The sequence below is a fragment of the Peromyscus californicus genome, unplaced genomic scaffold (assembly GCF_007827085.1).
Source record: "Peromyscus californicus insignis strain IS unplaced genomic scaffold, ASM782708v3 Scaffold_4__1_contigs__length_199733344, whole genome shotgun sequence".
NCBI classification, from domain to species: domain Eukaryota; kingdom Metazoa; phylum Chordata; class Mammalia; order Rodentia; family Cricetidae; genus Peromyscus; species Peromyscus californicus.
Window position 1 is genome coordinate 89,960,349 of NW_026294562.1, and position 19,414 is coordinate 89,979,762.

The 19,414-nt window shown below is 44.8% G+C and overlaps 1 long non-coding RNA gene across 1 annotated transcript in view; it reads right to left on the minus strand.

Annotated features, from left to right (window-relative positions):
* Positions 1-12,827: 12,827 nt before the first annotated feature.
* Positions 12,828-19,414, minus strand: part of LOC128093889 (uncharacterized) — a 30,747-nt gene continuing 24,160 nt past the window's right edge. The window contains exons 3-4 of the long non-coding RNA XR_008212790.1: positions 14,191-14,247; positions 12,828-14,106 (exon numbers count right to left, since the gene is read on the minus strand). This is a non-coding gene — a long non-coding RNA (uncharacterized LOC128093889). The remainder of the gene's footprint in view (positions 14,107-14,190; positions 14,248-19,414) is intronic.

Genomic DNA, 19,414 nt, shown 5'->3' on the forward strand with positions numbered 1-19,414 from the left:
GACTCCCTGAATTCCAATCCATCTTGATCCACCAAGATCTAATGCCACTATCTCTCTTAGCTTTTCTAGGCAAATCTGTCAGTCAGGGCAGGCTAAGTTATGCTGCAGTAACAAATGACCCTGAAAGCTCAGTGGTTTGAAGCAAAGGTCACATCTTACTTTATGCTAATGTGTCCATCCAATGTTTGCTGGAAGCTGAGTGGGGCTGTAACTGATGACACCCTAACTAGGGGCTCAGGCTTCTAGAGCCTCCATGTCTGGAATAGCATTAATCCCTGTGATGGAGGAAAGGGATGGAAGACTGAACAGCGCCATATCAAGTCTTCAAACTCACAGAGACATATCATTGTACATGTTCTATTTACTAAAGTCAAGACACATAGCCACCATGTAGACAACAGAAGGAATGGAAGAATTGCCATTTAAGCCTGCACCCTTAGAAACTTTGTGAGCCACCCCTCCACCTCATCAGTGAATGGGATGCTTCTCCCTTGCTTGCTGTGGTGGTTTGAATGACAGTGGCTCTCATAGGCTCTTATGTTTGAATGTTTGTTCCCAATTGGTGGAACTAGTTGGGAAGAATTAAGAGGTGGTCTTGTTGGTAGGAGGAGGTGTGTCATTCCATTTAGCTTTCTCTTTCTGCCTCCTGCCTGTAGATCAAGATGTGAGTCTCAACTCCAGCCACCTGTCATGATGCCTTCATGCCACCATAACAGAGTCTAACCTTCTAGAACCATAAACCTCATTAATTTTTTTCTTTTATAAGTTGTCTTGGTCATGGCAATAGAAAAACAGCTAAGACACCGGACTGTAGCATTTACTGCCAACCTCCTCTTTGTCTTTAAGCCTTTTGGTGCTGGTCACCTGTGCCCTGACTCCTCCTCCTCCTCTTATCCTCTTCTCTTTCAAAATGTATGTGCTCCCCATCATTTGACCTACAGAGGGTACCATGGTGGGGCTAGAAGAAGCCAACCTCAAAGCTATACCTTCAGTCCTACAAACAATGATCATTTAATAGTTACAGAAGACGTCATTATGTGTGTTTATCAACAGAAGCATTACTTCTCCAAGACCATTCTTTTTTAGTAGTTCATATACCAACATCCTGTAAATTACACTTGAAAAATCTAATAAAAATAAAATCTCTTGCATATAGGATGTTTCCTACAGGATACTTATTGTTCATAAAATGGGGGGAAAACCTTGGGAGGAAACTCAGTGTTAAGTGAGAAGGCATATCCTTAACTCAGTTGTGATATAACCATACGGTGAACTATTATCCACGTTTGAAATATTGAAACAAATCTATGTCTATCACCTATGGTGTACTGTTAAATGAGAAAAGCAACTTGCAGAGTTATTATTCCATTTCAATGAAAACAAACAGCAATACAAATGAAAAAAATTCTAAATATGTGTGTCTAGTTTGTTTATACATAAAAGAAATTGTGGAAAGACATGAACAAGTTGTTATCATTAATAGTTTCAGAAAGATTAGGACAGAAGTCGAAGGAGATTTTTTTAAGCTTTTAAATATATACGTTATGGTTTACTACTATAATCACTGATGTTTTTATTTCATAAAAATCAAACAAAGGTGGGAGGAGGGTTGAGAGGAGGATCTGTGGTTGGTCTGTAAAATGAATTAAAAAATTTTAAATAAAAAATGTATCTTAAAAAAAACCAAAGAATTTAAGAAAAAAATCCTATAATTTCAACACTTCTCTCCTGCCATATAACCTCTACCTGTCCAGATTTATTTTTAGCAAGTTTTCACATTTATTGATTGATTGAGTGAGTGATTGAGTGAGTGAGTGATTGTGTGAGTATGTGAGTGTATGCATATGTATAGGGGAGCTTAAGTGCTATGGCATGCATGTAGAGGTCAGATAATGCGGGAAATACTCGGATTACTGATAAAATAACTATTTATTAAAGGATTATATTGGGGGGAACAACTCACTAATGCAGGATAAGGCAGATTCAGTCACAGAATCCTGGAAGGCTGAGTACTGATTCCCACATTGCTTCACGCCACCTGATTTGGTCCCTACCATCCAAGAACGCAAGAGAGAAGGGACCGGCATATGGGCTCCCCAGGTCTTAAGCTAGGCAAGAGGCCACACCCTAGGGACTCAGACCCCAAGGCCATAGGTGGACGAAATACCCACTATAGTCAGAGAACCCCTTTTCAGAGTCACTTCTTTCCTTCCACCATGTGGGTCTCAGGAATGGAACTCAGGTCATCGGGCTTGGCAGCAAGAGTCTTTACTCAGTGAGCATCTCAGCAGCCCCAGAGTTATTCTATAGCTCTAACCCCAGGAAACACATCAGCTTTTCACTTAACTTTATATCTTAAATGTTTCTTCCTATCACCCAGCCTATATAAAAGTCATTTCCTATACCTTTACTACCTTCCAAAGGGCAATAAACTAATATAAAAATTTCTGTCCCCTTTCAGTGTCGATACCATGAGGGTCACAGCAATACTGGAACTATTGTCCCAAGTGACACTTTAAAGAGGATCTTTCTGTGAGGTCCCTTTGAAGCTATAGCCTTTACACATATGAACAGCACCACTTCCTTTTTAAAAATTTGTTTGTTCTAGAGTGACTTGGAAGGCACTAGCATGTTTTACTATTACCTTCAGATGTTCCATAAATAACACATGCAGCACAGCCACTAATTCATGCCTCTCTGGTCCAGCGTCCTTTCATGGCAAGTAGGAATTAGACATCCTTGGGTTTTCTTTTTCTTTCTTTCTTTTTTTTTTTTTTTTTTTTTTTTTTTTTTTGGTTTTTCAAGACAGGGTTTCTCTGTGTAGCTTTTCGCCTTTCCTGGAACTCACTTGATAGCCCAGGCTGGTCTCGAACTCACAGAGATCCGCCTGCCTCTGCCTCCCGAGTGCTGGGATTAAAGGCATGCACCACCACTGCCCGGCATCCTTGGGTTTTCTTACATCTGCCACGCATCCCCATTAGTGATTAGCTTAACTCAAGAGCTCATCTACTCTTGTGGGGATCAATTATACTCTGCCTTTATTATAACCAAGTTAAAACAAGTATCTTCTCTCTTTTCTCCTTTGCTCTTGCCTGTTTATAAGGGAGGAGATAAGGCTTGATATTTACATTACTTTCTGTGGTGGTTTAAATAAGAATGGCCCCATGGATGCATATATTTGAATGCTTAGTCATTGGGGAGTGGCACTACTTGAGAAGGATTAGAAGGTGTGACCTTGTTGGATGAAGTGTGTCAACTGGGGGTGGCTTTGAGGTTTCAAAAACCCATGTCAGGCCCATATTCTCTCTCTCTCTCTCTCTCTCTCTCTCTCTCTCTCTCTCTCTCTCTCTCTCTTGGTTGTAGATCAGGATATAGCTCTCAGCTACTTCTCCAGCACCAAACCTGCCTGCCACCATGATTATAGTGGACTAAGCCTCTGAAACTGTAAGCTAGTCCCTAACTAAATACTTTCTTTTATAAGAGTTGCCTTGGTCATGTGTCTCTTCACAACAATAAAACAGTAACTAAGATATTTTCATATGAAATATTCCTCAGTGGTTATATACATTGGTTAAACATGAGAATAACTATTATCTGTGGTAAATTAAGGAGGAAACCAACTGGGTGGGGAGTAAAGTGAGGGGAGTGTATGTTTTGTCTTGGTTTTGAATATTTATTTTTATTTTACGTGTAAGAGTATTTATTCTACATGAGTAAGTATAACATGTTTATGCCTGGTATTCACAGAGATAAGAAGGCGGCACTAGATTCTCTGGAACTGGAGTTAAAGGTAGCTGTAAGCTTCTGTGTGGGTGCTGGAAATTGAACCCTGGTCCTCTGGAAGAACAGCCAGTGCTCTTAACCACTGAGCCGTTTCTCCAGCCACTGAAAGTACAAGCTTGTAACATCAGTTTACATCTCTCCAGCCATGCATTATCTCTTCAAGATGGATTACCTAGAAACATTTCCAGCATGCTCACAGTGTCGGAAGATGAGGAATTCTTTTCTCACAGTTTTTAAAGAAAAAAAAAAAAAGAAATGAGAGGAGATGGCTGTGTCCACTCAAGCTGTCATTTTCATAAAGATGACAAGACTTAAAATTCAGAGTTTATGCAGCTCAAACAGATACTGTTAAAAACTCTGAAGGGCTTTATCTTGGCATGCAGGGAGGTGCATCCTAAGCAGAGGGAAAATCATCTGCAAAGATCTGGTATCTGCTCTGGGGACCCTGATAGGGACTTGGAAAGAATAATGTGTAGTAGGAAAGAGATGACGAGCCAAAATGACAGAGTATTAAAGCCTGGATATGTCATTAGCAGAAACATATAAATAATGAGTGTTGGGGTAAACCATTCTGTATAAAATATAGCTAGTATCTCATCCACCCATCTTATGGATCAGTAAAAGTAATACAAGCAGAAAACGGTAATTACTAAGAGGAGCGAGAGCAGACACCAGAGGATGGGTGGGGAAGAATGGCTTGACACTGGATGTTTATCTCTTGCTCACACACAGTCCCACAGCAATGGTGGTGGCCGCAGCTCCCTGCCATCTCTGTGTCCACCTTCTTTTCAGGCATTACAAAATAGCTTGTGTGTCTCACCATTTTCATTATCAGTCATAACCATTTTGTTTTGTTTTAATTTTCATGCAGATCGTAGGATACCAAAAAAAAAAAAAAAAAGTCGTGTGAAGAGCTAAGAGGAAATGGATCACTAAGGGATATGAAAGTGTAGGGGTGTGTGATAAAGGACAGGCTATTTTTAAGGAGAAGATGGTCACTGCAGTGTAACCATAGGGATGGTGGTCCTGTTACTGATTGTACTCTATTTTCAGAAGTGGTAATTGTTAGCATGTACACTTGAGAGTAAGAATGGGCATAGAACTGCCTACTAGAGGAGACGGAAAACAGATTATCCAAGGGATGATCTAGACGCAGTACTGGCAGCAGACAGAGAGAAAGCAATAGCCCAACCCAGCTCAACAAGAGAAAACTGGTGGTCAGGTGGACAGTGGTATGTGGGACTTCCTTGTTAGAATTTTATATTGAACTCAAAACCATATTGCTCCTTAATTCCACGGAGGAGAATGAAGTAGGAGAAAGAACAAAAGGTTCTTTATTAGGGATAGAAGAGCACATGGAGTTGACTATAAAATAAGCATGTTCATCTTGAACGAGGAAGCCAGATACATTCATCCCCCACCAAAGCTTGACATTCTTTAACTGTGGACCAATCAGCCACCACCATCCTTTCCAGTTAAACCAGGTCACTCTTTTTTTTTTTTTTTTTTTTTTTTTTTGTGATACACATCGCTTCTTCTACCTCTATGCTTTGTGTTTGGCTGTCTCTTTACTTTTGAAGACCTCCATTTTTCTTTTACCCTTGGAAAAGCCAGGGGTGCTGATACTATGAGGACACAACTGAGCTTCAGCTATGGGTTTCTAAGTCATGGTTCGGGATGTGCTGTGACACCTATCAGGGCCCTTTTATTCAGCCTTTAAGTTTGATGCCAATGCTTGCTTGGTAGAGTCATTGGGAAAAGAAGTCCAATGTTGCCTGGTAGCTAGCATCTGACATGTACCTGGTGCTTGGAACTCTTGGCATCCCACCCTATTCATCCATCCCAGCCAACACTGCCTTCAGGTACCTCTCAACAACATGAGCTCATAGATCCCCTTGATCACCACACACTGGGCTGTGGTGATATTATGTTCCCCAAAATATTGTGCACCCTAATAAACTTATCTGGGGTCAGAGAACAGAACAGCCACTAGATATAGAGGCCAGAAAATGGTGGCACACACGCCTTTAATCCTATCACTTGGGAGGCAGAGATCCATTCAGATCTCTGTAAGTTTAAAGCCACACTGGAAACGGCCAGGCATGGTGACTCACACCTTTAATCCCAGGAAGTAATAGCAGAAAGCAGAAAGGTATATAAGGCGTGAGGACCAGGAACATGCCTGGTTAAGCTTTTAGGCTTTTGAGAAGCAGTTTAGCTGAGATCCATTTGGAGATGAGGACACAAAAGCTTCCAGTCTGAGGAAACAGGATCAGCTGAGGAATTGGCAAGGTGAGGTGGCTGTGGTTTGTTCTGCTTCTCTGATCTTCCAGCATTCACCCCAATACCTGGCTCCAAGTTTGTTTTCATTAATAAGACCTTTTAAGATTCCTGCCACATCTGGGCTCTTGATCTCACTCTTATCATTTACATTTTCCGCATTCTCTTGAGTGTCTTCCTACCTGATCCAGCTCCTACTTTAGGTTAGAAGGTGTCTGTCCCTTTCTCCACTCCCTCCCTCCCCCACTCCGTCCTTCCCTCTCTCTGAACAATCAGTTCATTTTCTTTGCTAAAACAGACTTTGTTAAACCTTATGTTCCCTTTTAAAACTACGATTTTTTTTATTCTTTGAAAGTTTAATACATTTATACCATGTGTATATTGATCATATCCATCCATCACAACCTCCCTCTAACTGCCCCTGACCCTCAGCCCACCTCTCTCCCAACTTCACGTCCTCTTTTGTTGTTAGTAGCCTCCTGTGTCCAATCAGTGCTACCTTCGGCAGGGGCTGCTGAGGACAAGTCAGGCTTTGTTATCAAGAGCTTCAAACGCGCTAGACAGGTGCTTTAACCAGCTAAGCTGCCATCCTACCCCTAGCAGAGGAGCTGCTGGCAGTTGGTGGCTGCTGAGGGAGGAAGAGTCGCTCTCCTTTGGGGATGTGGCAGCTGGTAGGTTTCCCGTGGCCCTATGGATGGCCATGTACATATGGGTAGCACTCTAGGCTGTGTCAAGTTGACAGTCAGAGCTAACTAGGGCGAGAATGTCATAGTGGAGTTTCTGAGTAGGCTCATTTTAATCCTAAGACTCTTCATAAAGTAAAGAGAGGGAAAGGAAAATTGGTCATAGGCAAGAAAGGCTCAGCCAGCCACTGCTGATTTTAAACGTGGAGAGGCGAACCCCAGGTCAAGGGATGAAGGAGGCTTCTTGAAGCTAGAATAGGCAAGAAGACAATGTATGCATTAAAGCTTCCAGAAGGATACAGGTTTCTCAACATCTCACTTTTAATCCAGTAAGACCAGTTAAGACTTTTGACTTCTCAGCCGGGCGGTGGTGGTGCACGCCTTTAATCCCAGCACTCGGGAGGCAGAAGCAGGAGGATCTCTGTGAGTTCGAGGCCAGCCTGGTCTACAAAGTGAGTTCCAGGAAAGGTGCAAAACTACAGAGAAACCCTGTCTCAAAAAACCAACCAAAAAAAAAAAAGACTTTTGACTTCTCAAACCATGAGGTAATAAATTCACACTGTTTGCTATGACTGAGCTTGGGGCCATTTGTCACAGCTACAGTGGGAAACCAATAGATCATCTTTAAAGCAAGACTGAATTCTGGTTGGTTTGTTTTAGACAGGAAACCATTTCAAGGGCACAATTTGGTTAAGTAAGTATAAAGTCTCCTCCACTGGTTTTGAATGTTAATAGATGGACAAGTCAAATCACTGTTTGTTTAGCTGTGAGCTGTCCCAGTGGTGAAAGGGTAGTGAGAAGGAAGATGGAGAGAATAATGGAGGTGGGGCAGGTACAGGCTTCCTTGCACACCCTCCTGATGGGCCCCAAGGGATAGCGGAAGTCTGAATATGAACAGAGGGTGTGGACAGTTCATGTGGGACCATTGTGATTGGGCATTTAAAGAAAGGTTAACTTCAGGATGTATAGCTTGGAGAAACAGGTTATGCATATCTTTACGTTCTTGTTTTTAAAAATAAATATAAGCTAGTGGGATTTATAGTTGACTAATTTTGTGCCTCAGATCTGTCTATTCATCTGTTCAGTTCATTTATTTAATGTTTGTTGTAAGCAATCACCAAGACACGATCACCGCCCTCCAGGTTTCCTCGCTTCAATCTTGTCTCCTTTCTCTGATTTGTCTCCTTTCTTTTTTCTAGAATGGGTGTAAAGGAATAACTTGGGGGAGGGCAAGGCCTAAGGTTAGAGAACATTTCCTTAGAGAGTTAGGGCAGAGAGGAAGCCCTGTCCAGGTTGAGAAAGAGTCACAGGAAGTCCGTGAGGGAAAGGCCAGTGAAAACTCATCATCCCCAGGCAGGGAGGCAGCCAGGAGCCCTGCTTAGTTGCATCGACGTGGACACATAACCTACCTTCTAGATGGGAGCCTCTGTGTCTTCACGTGTGGAATGGGTAGATATCACAGTGCCAGCTCCCAACTCCACTGCCCTGAAGGAGTCCCATGGCCTGGCACATAGGGAAAGTCATTCTATCTTGTATTCCTGAAAGGGCCATCATGATGGTTAGTTTTGAACTTGACACTAGCCATACCTGGGAAGAGAAAGCCTCATTTGAGGAATTGCCTCCATCAGAATGGCCTGTGAACACGTCTGGGGGGCATTTTCTTGATTGCTAGTTGATGTAGGAGGCCAGCTCACTGTGGGCCGTGCCATCTCTGGGCAGGTGTGCCTGGGCTGTAGAAGAAAAGTGGATGAATGTGAGCCTGGGAGCAAGCCAGTGAGCTGCACTCCTCCGTGGTCTCTGCTTTAGTTCCTGCCTTCAGGTTCCAGTCTTGAGCTCCGGCCCCGGCTTCCTTTGATGACTGACAAATAACCTATAAGCCAATCAAACCGTCTCCACCTCAAGTTGCTTTTGGTCAGTGTTTTGCCCCAGCAACAGAAAGCAAACTAGGATAAACTGTCTCTTGGCTTCCACATCTCATTCCGTACTTACTATTAGACTAAGATATGCTGGAGCTTAAACTACTGGCTGTTTGCCATTGGGCAGGTGTGTGTGTAGAGACCAAAGAGACTCAGATTTGTTGATGATCTGAAGTCAGTTGGGAAGTCGAAGTCCACACTCTATCCCTGTACTCCTGTGAAGGGTAGTGGAAGTTACTAGTCGAATCGAGCCAGGGTTGGTCTCTGGTTAATATGAAAGGTAGGTAGTTCAAAGGAGCTGACTGATAGATGGAGGAAAAGAAACCTGAAGGAGGACACCACCATGAACTTGGTATGAGGACCAAGAGCATGAGAAACCCAAAGGGAAACTGAATAAAATGTATTCGCGTTGATCTCCAACTTAACCCCCCCAAAACAACACAAGCTCATCAGAACACTTCACACTCCCTGATGCTGGGAGCTTTTGGAAGACAGTGATTAGGTCATAGACTTCTCCATCCCCACCAACATTGCTTTAGGGTGGGGACTCTCAGGGAAGCTTCACCCAGCATCATTTTCCTTTCCTGGATGAAGCAATGCATCGCTCTGAGACCCTTGTTCAGCCCAGGCCCAGGAGCAGCTACCACTGAAATCACACACACTCCTGCCCCTCCCCCCAGCTTTTTAAAAAGAATTTTTAAGTTTTTTATTTATGGGTAAGTGTATGTGCCCAAAGAGTACCGAATCGCCTGTAGCCGGGGTCACAAGCAGTTGTGAGCTGCCTGATGTGGGTGCTGGAATTGAACTCAAGTCCTCTGCAAGAGCAGCAAGCATTTTTAAGCACTGAGCTCTCTCTCCAGCCCCGTGCTGACATTTCAGTACTTCTATCAGCCATTTCCAGTCTGTTGCCATGGATACGCAGAAGAAGGTAAGCAAGGTACAGCACCGAGTGAAACTGAACATTGAAAACATTTCACGCAACCACAGAAAAGTTTGCTTGTTTGTTGGGTAGCTATTAAAACGTTGAAGTTTTTCACAGCACAGATCCTGTCCTGCTGTCAGTGGAATGAATAAATGGAAGGAAGCTGGGCTTGGTCTGGGAATTCAGAGAACAATTCGTGGTGGGTTTGCATTTTTTTCCCTTTTACAGATCTCAGTACCTGTCAACTTAACTCATATAAATTCACAGTGAGACACTTTCTCTCCATTTTACAAATTTTATGGCAATGCTATCTATTTCCTGTCAAATTAGTTCAATTCTCTTTTTATTACCCTTTTGTTATGTAGATCTATGGATAATTTTAATTCTATTGTCCTTGTCTTTACTAAACCGATACCCTCTACTGGATTAAATTGGGTCATAAAAACTGTGTCACATTATTTTATGTAGCATAAATATAATGTCGGTGTTCAGTGTACTGTCAAGTCTTGGTGGTAATGAATAACCAGCTTCTCTTGCCCCTGGAGGATGCTGACCCTTCCTCCTGCTCCTCCAGGATGGCCTGTCCCAGACCATTTCCAAGACACATCATCTCTGCTTTCCCTAAGAATCACATAGTGAGACAAACAGCTACTCAGTTCCATATTAATTTTATCACCTCTCCATTTAGGGAATGAAGGAGAGAGAACAAGAAAGGGGGGAATAATTCCACACAGGCCATCTCTTTGTTCCTGACTCCAATTCCCTTATGAGATCTTCTTGAACAAGAAGAAACCAAATGCTTTGAGTTTGGAGAAAACATGGGATCTGTTGGGGCGGGGTCTGCTTCTTCAGTCTGTATGTCCTAGATGCCAAGACCCATGGCCTAATCTACCAAGGGCATCTGCCCTGCCATCTAGCCAGGGTCTGGGATGCCTGGAAAGATTGGAGCCAAGACCTGATGAGATGGTGCCCCCAGCAGGCAAGGTGGGAACAGCAACAGCTAAGAAATTAACCTTTCTAAAGAAATACAAGTTCCCTGATAGAGGAAAAAAAAAAAAAAAAAGCCAATTCAGGCAAGGCTGAAGGATCTGGCTAAGGGAAGGCTTCCCAATAGAGAGAAGCAGCCTGGGGACAGAGGGAAGGAGAGCAGCAGTGGTGACCTCCACTTTCTGAAATATAGAGGAGTGATGGTGACCTGGGCTCTCCTTTGCCATCCCACAAGGGGGTCATGGACTCCAGATCCAAGACCACACTGCACAGACTGCAGGGCTCCTACCTGGTCACACTTTCTTCTCTGTAAGAACCTGCAGCGCCGTCGTTAAAACAAACAATGCAAGCACTTACGTTCAAAGAACAGGAGGAAAGTAGAGAACCGGGGAACCTCAGTCTAGGAGACAAAGTGAGGTGCATTGGGTAAGCGGGGTTCATGTCAGGAGAGGGGAGAATGGGGGGATGACCATGGCGGAGACCTGGTGTGGACTGAGAGAAGCACCCCACATGGAGCTCAGGAAAGCCTTAGCTGGGGAACTAGTCAGGGAGGGGAAGCCAAGTGGGTCAAGGAGGCCTGGGTTCGAATCTCAGCCTCTGGTGGTTGGGCCAGTGACGTCATCTCCCCATGCCTTTGTAACATGGAAGTGACAGTAACTCCACATTCTTAATGCCGCTGATTCTCTTCCTGCCTCGATATCAAAATTTCTTAAGGGACTTTTAGTTCTAAAAAAAAAAAAAAAAACCTGAGGAAAACACACATACACATTTGGACCCCCTAAGTACAGAATAAGTTTTTCTAAGAACAGCAGTGTCCTGCCCATCTTGGTCCCCTAGCGAGAAGCAATCTCTAAGGACTCACAGCCCATGCTATTAGTTTCCAAGTTAACCCGGTTCATGACAGCAGAGCTATGTGACTTCCTTCCTGATATCATAAACATGTCTTCTGAAGTTACAGTTTCCCAGACACCGCACCATCTGAGGAGTAGGAACTGTTTCCGATGGTGACAGTGAAGGCAAGCAGCTCCCAGGCGAGGGTTACACACAGGCAGAGCTGTCCGTGCCCTGAAAAAGTGCAGAGATCTGGCAAGATACAGGGCATGATCCTGCTCAAAGGAAGCTGCAACTGCACTGCCTGGGTCTGGGACAGAGGATGAGTGTGTGTGTGTGTGTGTGTGTGTGTGTGTGTGTGTGTGTGTGTGTGTGTTCATGTGCATTTGTGTGTGTGTACATGTGCATCTGTGCATTTGTGTGTGTGTCTCTGTGACTGTGTAGTGTGTGTACTTGTGCATGCTTATGTGTATGGTGGTATTTTATTCGTACTGAAATGTGATTTAAATTGTATGTTAATAAATAAAGTTGCCCAGGGGTCAGAGCTAATAGCAAGCCATAGCAGAGCTGGGTGTTCGTGGTGCACACCTTTAATCCCAGCACTTGGTAGGCAGAGCTAGGTAGATCTCTGTGTGGTCAAGGATACAGCCAGCATTGGAGCCACACGCTCCAATGTGTGTCTGGAGGTCTGTACAGACAGGCAGTGACGAGGCAGTCACGTGGTTGGGTTTACAACCAATGAGAAGGCAGAACAGAAAGTCTATATAAAGACAAACAGACAGAAAGTAGGTCCCTTTTGGAGAGGTCTCTTGGCTGAAGAGGCTAGCTGCAGCAGGTGGGTAAGGCTCTTAGCTCTGATCTCTTGGCTTTCTTTGCATTGGTTCTGTGTTTCTTATTTAATAAGACGGTCGGTTACATCTACATATGTGTTTATGCATATATATGGGTATTTGTGCATGTTTGAGTGTGTACCTGAGTGGGTATTTGTGTGTCTGTGCTTATGTGTCTATGTAGGTTCTCTGTGTGTGTGTGTTCCTATCTTTGTGTATATATATTTCTGCATGTCTATGTCTTTGTGTGTCTCTCTGTATGTTTCTATCTCTTCACTTTCTGTGTTTCTGTTATGTTTGTGGGTATATCTATGTGCCTCTGTGCTTATGTGTAGTGTCTGTGTGTGTGCGATAGGCATGGGCAGAGATGTGCCCACATTGTGAGTCTGCACATGTGACTCTGGGCTTAAATGCTTAGTTCTTTAGCACAGCTATCAAAGATGAGCATTGCAAGGAAATGGGAGGAGATAAGATGTTTCTTTTTTAAATTTTTATTATTAAGAAATTTTCTATTCATTTTACATACCAACCACAGATCCCCCTCCTCCCTCTTCCTGCCCTTCAGCTTTCCTCCCAACCCAGCCCCATTCCCACCTCCTCCAAGTCAAGGTCTCCCATGGTGAGTCAGCAGAGTCTGGTACATACATTCATTCATTTGAGGCAGATCCAAGCCCCTCCCCCCTGCACCAAGGCTATGGAGCCCCCATGGGACTGGACTAGGCCCTCTGAATACTCGAGACAGTTGTTTGGCTTCAGCTGTTTGGGGACCCTCAGGCAGGGGGATTGGAATCCGCACCTGGTGCATGAGTGGGCTTTTTGGAGCCCAGTGCCTAAGGTGTGAGATAAGATGTTTCTAAGAAGCAAAGGAAACTCCCAGGGCCTAGCAAGCTGCCAGTCCTCCGGGCCACAGCCACAGCCACAGCCACATTACTTCCCACCCAGATCTCGGTCTGGCTCCCTTTGCATGCACTGTTTTTCTTTCTCTGGGTTCCAGGCATACCTTGCACAGTTTTTCCTCCAGGTGACACCAAAAGAAGCCCACCTGCTCGCCTTCCTGAACCACATGCTGCCCCCACCCAGCCCCATTATCCTATCAGAAGGACATTCTTCCCCAGTCATATGGTTTGAATGTAAAGGGTGCCCCACAGGCTCAGGGGTTTAAACCCTGGGCTCACAGCTGGTGCTTCTTGGGAAGGTTTTAGACTCTTGTGATGGAGATAGGCTGGTGGGGGTGGATCACAGAGGGTAGGCCTTAAAGCAATGGTTCTCAACCTGTGGGTTGCAAGCCCTTTGGGGGTCGCATATCAGATACCCTGCTTCTCAGATATTCATATTACAATTCATAACAGTAGCAAAATTACAGTTATGAAGTAGCAACAAAATAATTTTCTGGTTGAGGGTCCCGACAACATGAGGAACTGTATTAGGAAGGTTGAGAACCACTGCCTTACAGGTTGTTTGTCCAGCCCTAGCTCTCTGATCAGCCATGGTGTAAACCAGCTGCCACCTCACACTCTGGGGCCACCCAGCTGCCATGCCTTCCCCACTGTGATAGCCTGCACCCCTGAAACCATGAGTCAAACAACACCTATCCACTCTTAAGTTGCTCCTGTTACAGTGATGAGAAAAGCTACAAATACATCGGTTATTGACAAGCTTGTCGGTAACTGGAGTGTGTCACAGGAGAGAAGAAATCCCAGGAGCGTAGAGAGGCCACTTGTGATGCAGGATCATCTAAAGGAAGGGCTCACACCAGCAGCAGACCCCTCACCACATCCACAGTCTCCATTCTCCACCTCTTGGCGCTAGCCAGAGGGAACCACTCCTGGCTCTTTCGGCAGTGGGCGGGCAGGCTGAGTTCATGAAGGGAAGGCCTTATTCATAAAGATCAAAGGGTTAGGTGAGCCTGTATCTTACTTGGGCTGTTCTAACAGAGTGCCCAAGACCGTGTGACTTACCAGTGATAAAAATGTGTTTCCCATGGTTCAGGAGAACAGAAGTCCGAGGTGAGAACACTGCCAGAAATTGTAAACAGAGTCACAAGCCTGGTAAGACAGCTCAGCAGGTGCCTTCACCTGGTAAGACCGCTCGGCAGGTGCCAAGCCTCCTGAAGGGCACTCAAACCACATGGTGGAAGGAGAGAACTGACTTGCAAAAGCTGTCCTCTGACTGCCACATTATGCCACTGATGTTTATTTAACAAACAGTTACAGAGGAAAAGCGTTTCCAGACTCCCGGTTTAGGCAACGAGTGCTGAAAGATGCCTTCGCTCTAAGAAGGGAAAATTACCTTCTTATCGAGACAGAAAGTTGGATACAAAGGAACACCTTCACCTCTGTCGTCGGCTAACAGACACAGTACAGATTTTCATTCAGTAAAAAACAGAGAGTTGTCCCAAGGTGAACTTGAAATACTCAATGAAGTTAACTCATGATTAAATTTACAAAAATAGTTATACAATTTTGTTCAAGTAATATGTCTCAGGGTATATGGTAAACAACAGGGGTGGGCAGCACCCCCCTCTGTGTGCAAAAATTGATACTTTCCCACATCTCAGTGCTTACACGAGATCAGGGACAGAGGTGGGAAGGGTTGGAGATTTTTTAAAAACTCATCTTTGCAAAGCAAGATGTTTTAAAAACCCAAAGCAACAAATGAACGCCCAAAACAGCTTCTTGGGATTATCACAGGTTCTTCAAAGAACATTTTATAAAGTAGGTACTGATTTATAATCATGCTATCCTTGATTCCTTAAAATGATATTGAATATGACTTCTTCTGCTAGCCAGTCCCTCTGCCCTCTTTAATCTGGGTATTGGATGATCCAGAACTTTCTGAAGAGTGAATACTCTGTGCCCTTTGTCTACATTCACATGGTCCCTTGAAACTGGGATGTTTCATGAGTTGTGGTCTTGACTTAAAATATAACTTATTAGTAGAAATTGGGAGGCATAAGGAAGTTACTGGGAATAACTGAAAAAGAATTTGTTAGTTACAGTTCCCAAGAGGAAAGCCACACTACCACTGGTGGGGGTCACACAGAAAAGAATCAAGGTTGCTGGGAAAGAGGGTGACAGTGGACCAAAGCCTTATGGTCCTATGGTGATCAGAGCAGGTGATGGAGAATGGCCTAGAATGTGCGAACTCAATAAAGTGGGTAGTCAAGCATAGGCCCCACAACTTTGCATTTGAGAAGCTTTTCCTGGATAAGCTCTTTGCTACCCGCTAGAAACTGCCTGTGTGGGAGGGAAGACCTACCAGGATCAGAAAGGCCAGAATATAGAAAATAGAAGACATGGTTAATACATGCCAGGGTCAGGAGCTCCAGGGCAGGTGGTCTACTCTCCCTGAGAGCCCAATTCTCTTCTCTCTTCTTTGAGAGTCTATCACTTTCCAAGAATTCATCTTCTTCCCTGCTTTAAAGACATTTACCCTCCCTAGACCAGCTCCTTCATCAAACACCCTCTGTACCAGTTAGGATGTCTTCTTCAACCAGTATTTATTCAAACAAACAAAAAAAAACCTTACAAACTCTAAACCCCTCAACTTAAAAAAAATCATTTTTATTGTGTGTTTGTTTATATGTATGTGTGTGCTTGTCTGTATGTGCACCATGTATGTGCAGTGCCCAGAGGGGCCAGAAGATAGCATCAAATCTCCTGGAACTGGAGCTACACGTGGTTGTGAGCCAGTCAGAGTGGGAACTGTACCTGGGTCCTCTACAAGAGTGGCAAGTGTTCCTATTCACTGGGCCATCCCTCCAGCCCCTCAGACTGGCCTTAAAGTTATTAGCTCACTTACTGGTAGCAGAGGCTTCAGGAATAGTTATGGAAGAATTCTAGTCCCACATGTGATGGCTTAAAAATATTTCTATGAATTCTTTGATATCATCAAAAACTGAAGTCTAAATAGGGACTTGAACACAGACTTGGTCTTACTGTTAGTGAACAGGATGTGTGGAACATAAAAGACATGGAAATGAACCTCTCTTTCCTCCTATGGAATCATTTTCTCTGAGGAAACCATCCCTGTGGCATAACTCCAGCAGTCCACAGCCGTCACAGACCTGTCACCTCAGACCTGCCATCTCTGTGATTTGTGACTTTAAAGAAAGGTCCTTAGGGTTGTGGAGATGCTCCCTGGGTAAAATGCTTGCTGTGCAAGTGTGATGACCTGGGTTTGAATCACTAGAACCCCAGAGATCTGGATGAGGTGGAGCATGACTCCAACCCGAGTTCTTCAATCCTAGTGCTCCAGCCCCAGTGCTCCAACCCCAGTGCCCTAACCCCAGTGCCTTAACCCCAGTGCTCCAGCCCCAGTGCTCCAACCCCAGTGCTCCAACTCTAGTGCCCTAACCCCAGTGCTCCAACCCCAGTGCTCCAACCCTAGTGCTCCAACCCCAGTGACCTAGCCCCAGTGCTCCAACCCCAGTGCTCCAACCCCAGTGTCCTAACCCCCATGCTCCAACCCCAGTACCCTAACCCTAGTGCCCTAACCCCAATGCTCCAACCCCAGTGTCCTAACCCCCATGCTCTAACCCCAGTGCCCTAACCCCAGTGCTCCAACCCCAGTGCTCCAACCACAGTGTCCTAACCCCCATGCTCTAACCCCAGTGCCCTAACCCCAGTACTCCAACCTCAGTGCCCTAACCCCAGTGCCCTAACCCCAGTGCTCTAAATCCAGTGGGAGATGGGAGGTAGGGACAGGAGAATCCCCAGAAGTTCTCAGCCAGTTACCCTGGGATTTGCCACATGAACAACAAAAGACTGTGTCATAACAGGGTGGAAGGTGTCGACCAACACCTGAAGTTGTCCTCTGACCTACAAATGCATGCTGTGGCACACACACACACACACACACACACACACACACACACACACACCCCTACCTATATACCTCCAGAAACTCCCACTCAATATTCCCCCCACCAATCACATACCCTTCCACATGCGCTTACATACCCACACCACACACACATCACAATACACACATGCACACACATGTGCATGCACATGTGCACACAAATATACTCCTCCAACCCTAGACAAGTCTTCTGATGAACACAGGCCCATCTGATGTCATAACCACCCTAGTAAACCACTCCCAAATTTCTTATCCAAGCAGACTATGTGAACCATCAGCCATCAATTGTTTTAAACCACTTAGTTTAGAAATGATTCACACATAGAGTAATCCATATGCCCTCTTTCTGACTTAGAGATGACACGGAAGTGAGGAAAGAGGTTGGCATGGAGTATCCAAGGCCCGCCAATCCACCCCCTCAAATATCCTTAAGCACAGCTACTAGGATCCAGTCAGCAAATCTGCCTGATGTTCCCTGGCTGCCCTTTCCCCCAGATGTATATAATTTGGAATATAATTATGGAGATCTTTTTATCAGAGCAGATTTCATTAAGCTAAAGAAAATGTAAAAATTATGAATATAGCTTGAGGCGATGAATGCTATCAGAGAAATGAGGTTCTTCACATATGTGATTTGACATCTGGGAAGTAGATTTAGTAATCACTTTCATCTTGAAATCTGTAAGAGTGTCCTAAGAAAGCACCTGCCTCCTGATTGCTTCAATCTTCCGTTGGGCCTGCTGGGTCTGTGCACCAACACCCCAAATATACAAATTGATACGACTCCGGGATACAATAGTATTGAAGTATTTGTGTTTAATATATCTGGCCTTGCTCTTTTATTGGTGTCTTAGTGTTTTATTTCTGGGATAAAACACCATGACCAAAACATTCTGAGGAAGAAAGGGTTTATTTGATTTATACATCTCAACCCCAGCCTATCACTGAGGCAAAGCAAGGCAGGAATTCAATCAGGGCAGGAACCTGGAGGCAGGAGCTGGTGCAGAGGCCATGGAGGAGTGCTGCTTACAGGCTTTGCTCCCCATGGCTTGATTGGTTGACTTTCTTATAGAACCGGGGACCACCTGCCCAGGGTGGCACTGTCCAGTGGGCTGGGCCCTCTCACATCAATCATTACTAAAGAAATGCCCTGCAGAACAATCTGAAGGAAGCATTCTCTTACCTGAAGTTCCCTCATTCTGGATAACCTTAGCTTGTGTCAAAATGAGCCCCCCCCCCAAAAAAAAGAAAAGTGAACTAGCACAATCGACCGATAAAACCGGTTTTTGTTTCAGCAGCAGAGGCCAAGACCCTTACACTCTGAGAAGTAAGAGAGTGACTTCTCCCATTTGGAGAAAAAAAAAGTGTTGAATTTGGCTTTTGATAGCAGCAGAAAGTTTACAGGTCCAAGGCCCACACCCCTCAACCTCCCCATCCTTTTTAGTCACTTTCCCCCTTCAAGACTGCCCAATCCTAGGTTTATTCATTGTGAAAAACCTACCAGATACTCCACCAGCCTAAATGAGGACTGATGAAACGGTGGACCTAGTTAAGTTTATCCAAGGTGAATGAAGTTTCCATTCAAGTTTTACGGGTGCTAAAATACCATCCATTTAGGGGTAGGGAGATGGCTCAGTGAATACCAGGATTGTCTGCCAGCGTGAGACCCTGAATTCGAATTCACACACACACACACACACACACACACACACACACACACACACACAGCAAGCATAGCTATGTGTGTCTGTAAACCTGACAACGGGAGCAGAGAGAAATGGATCCCAAGATCTCACAGGCCCATGGGAACAGGGAGAAGTGGATCCCAAGAGCTCACAGGCCCACGGGAACAGGGAGAAGTGGATCCCAAGAGCTCACAGGCCCACGGGAACAGAGAGAAGTGAATCCCGAGAGCTCACAGGCCCACGGGAACAGGGAGAAGTGGATCCCGAGAGCTCACAGGCCCACGGGAACAGGGAGAAGTGGATCCCAAGAGCTCATAGGCCCACGAGCATAGCCGAAACAGTGAGCTTCTAGTTCAGTGCGAGACCCTGCCTCAAGACAATAAGGCAAAGAATGATAAAGGAGGACACCCCATGTCCTACCCCAGCTCCCCTGGGCACATGCCCACGTGACTGTACCAGCACACTCACACACATGCACCACACAGACAAGACTGGACATGCAAATCATCTACTTGATTTCCAGTATTACAATTCAAATGAGACTAAGTGGCTTAGCCATGACCTTCCAATGCACTCTGTGAAGTCCTGCAGCTCAGTGCTTGACTCCTTTAAGAATTACAGCCTGTTTCTTAGG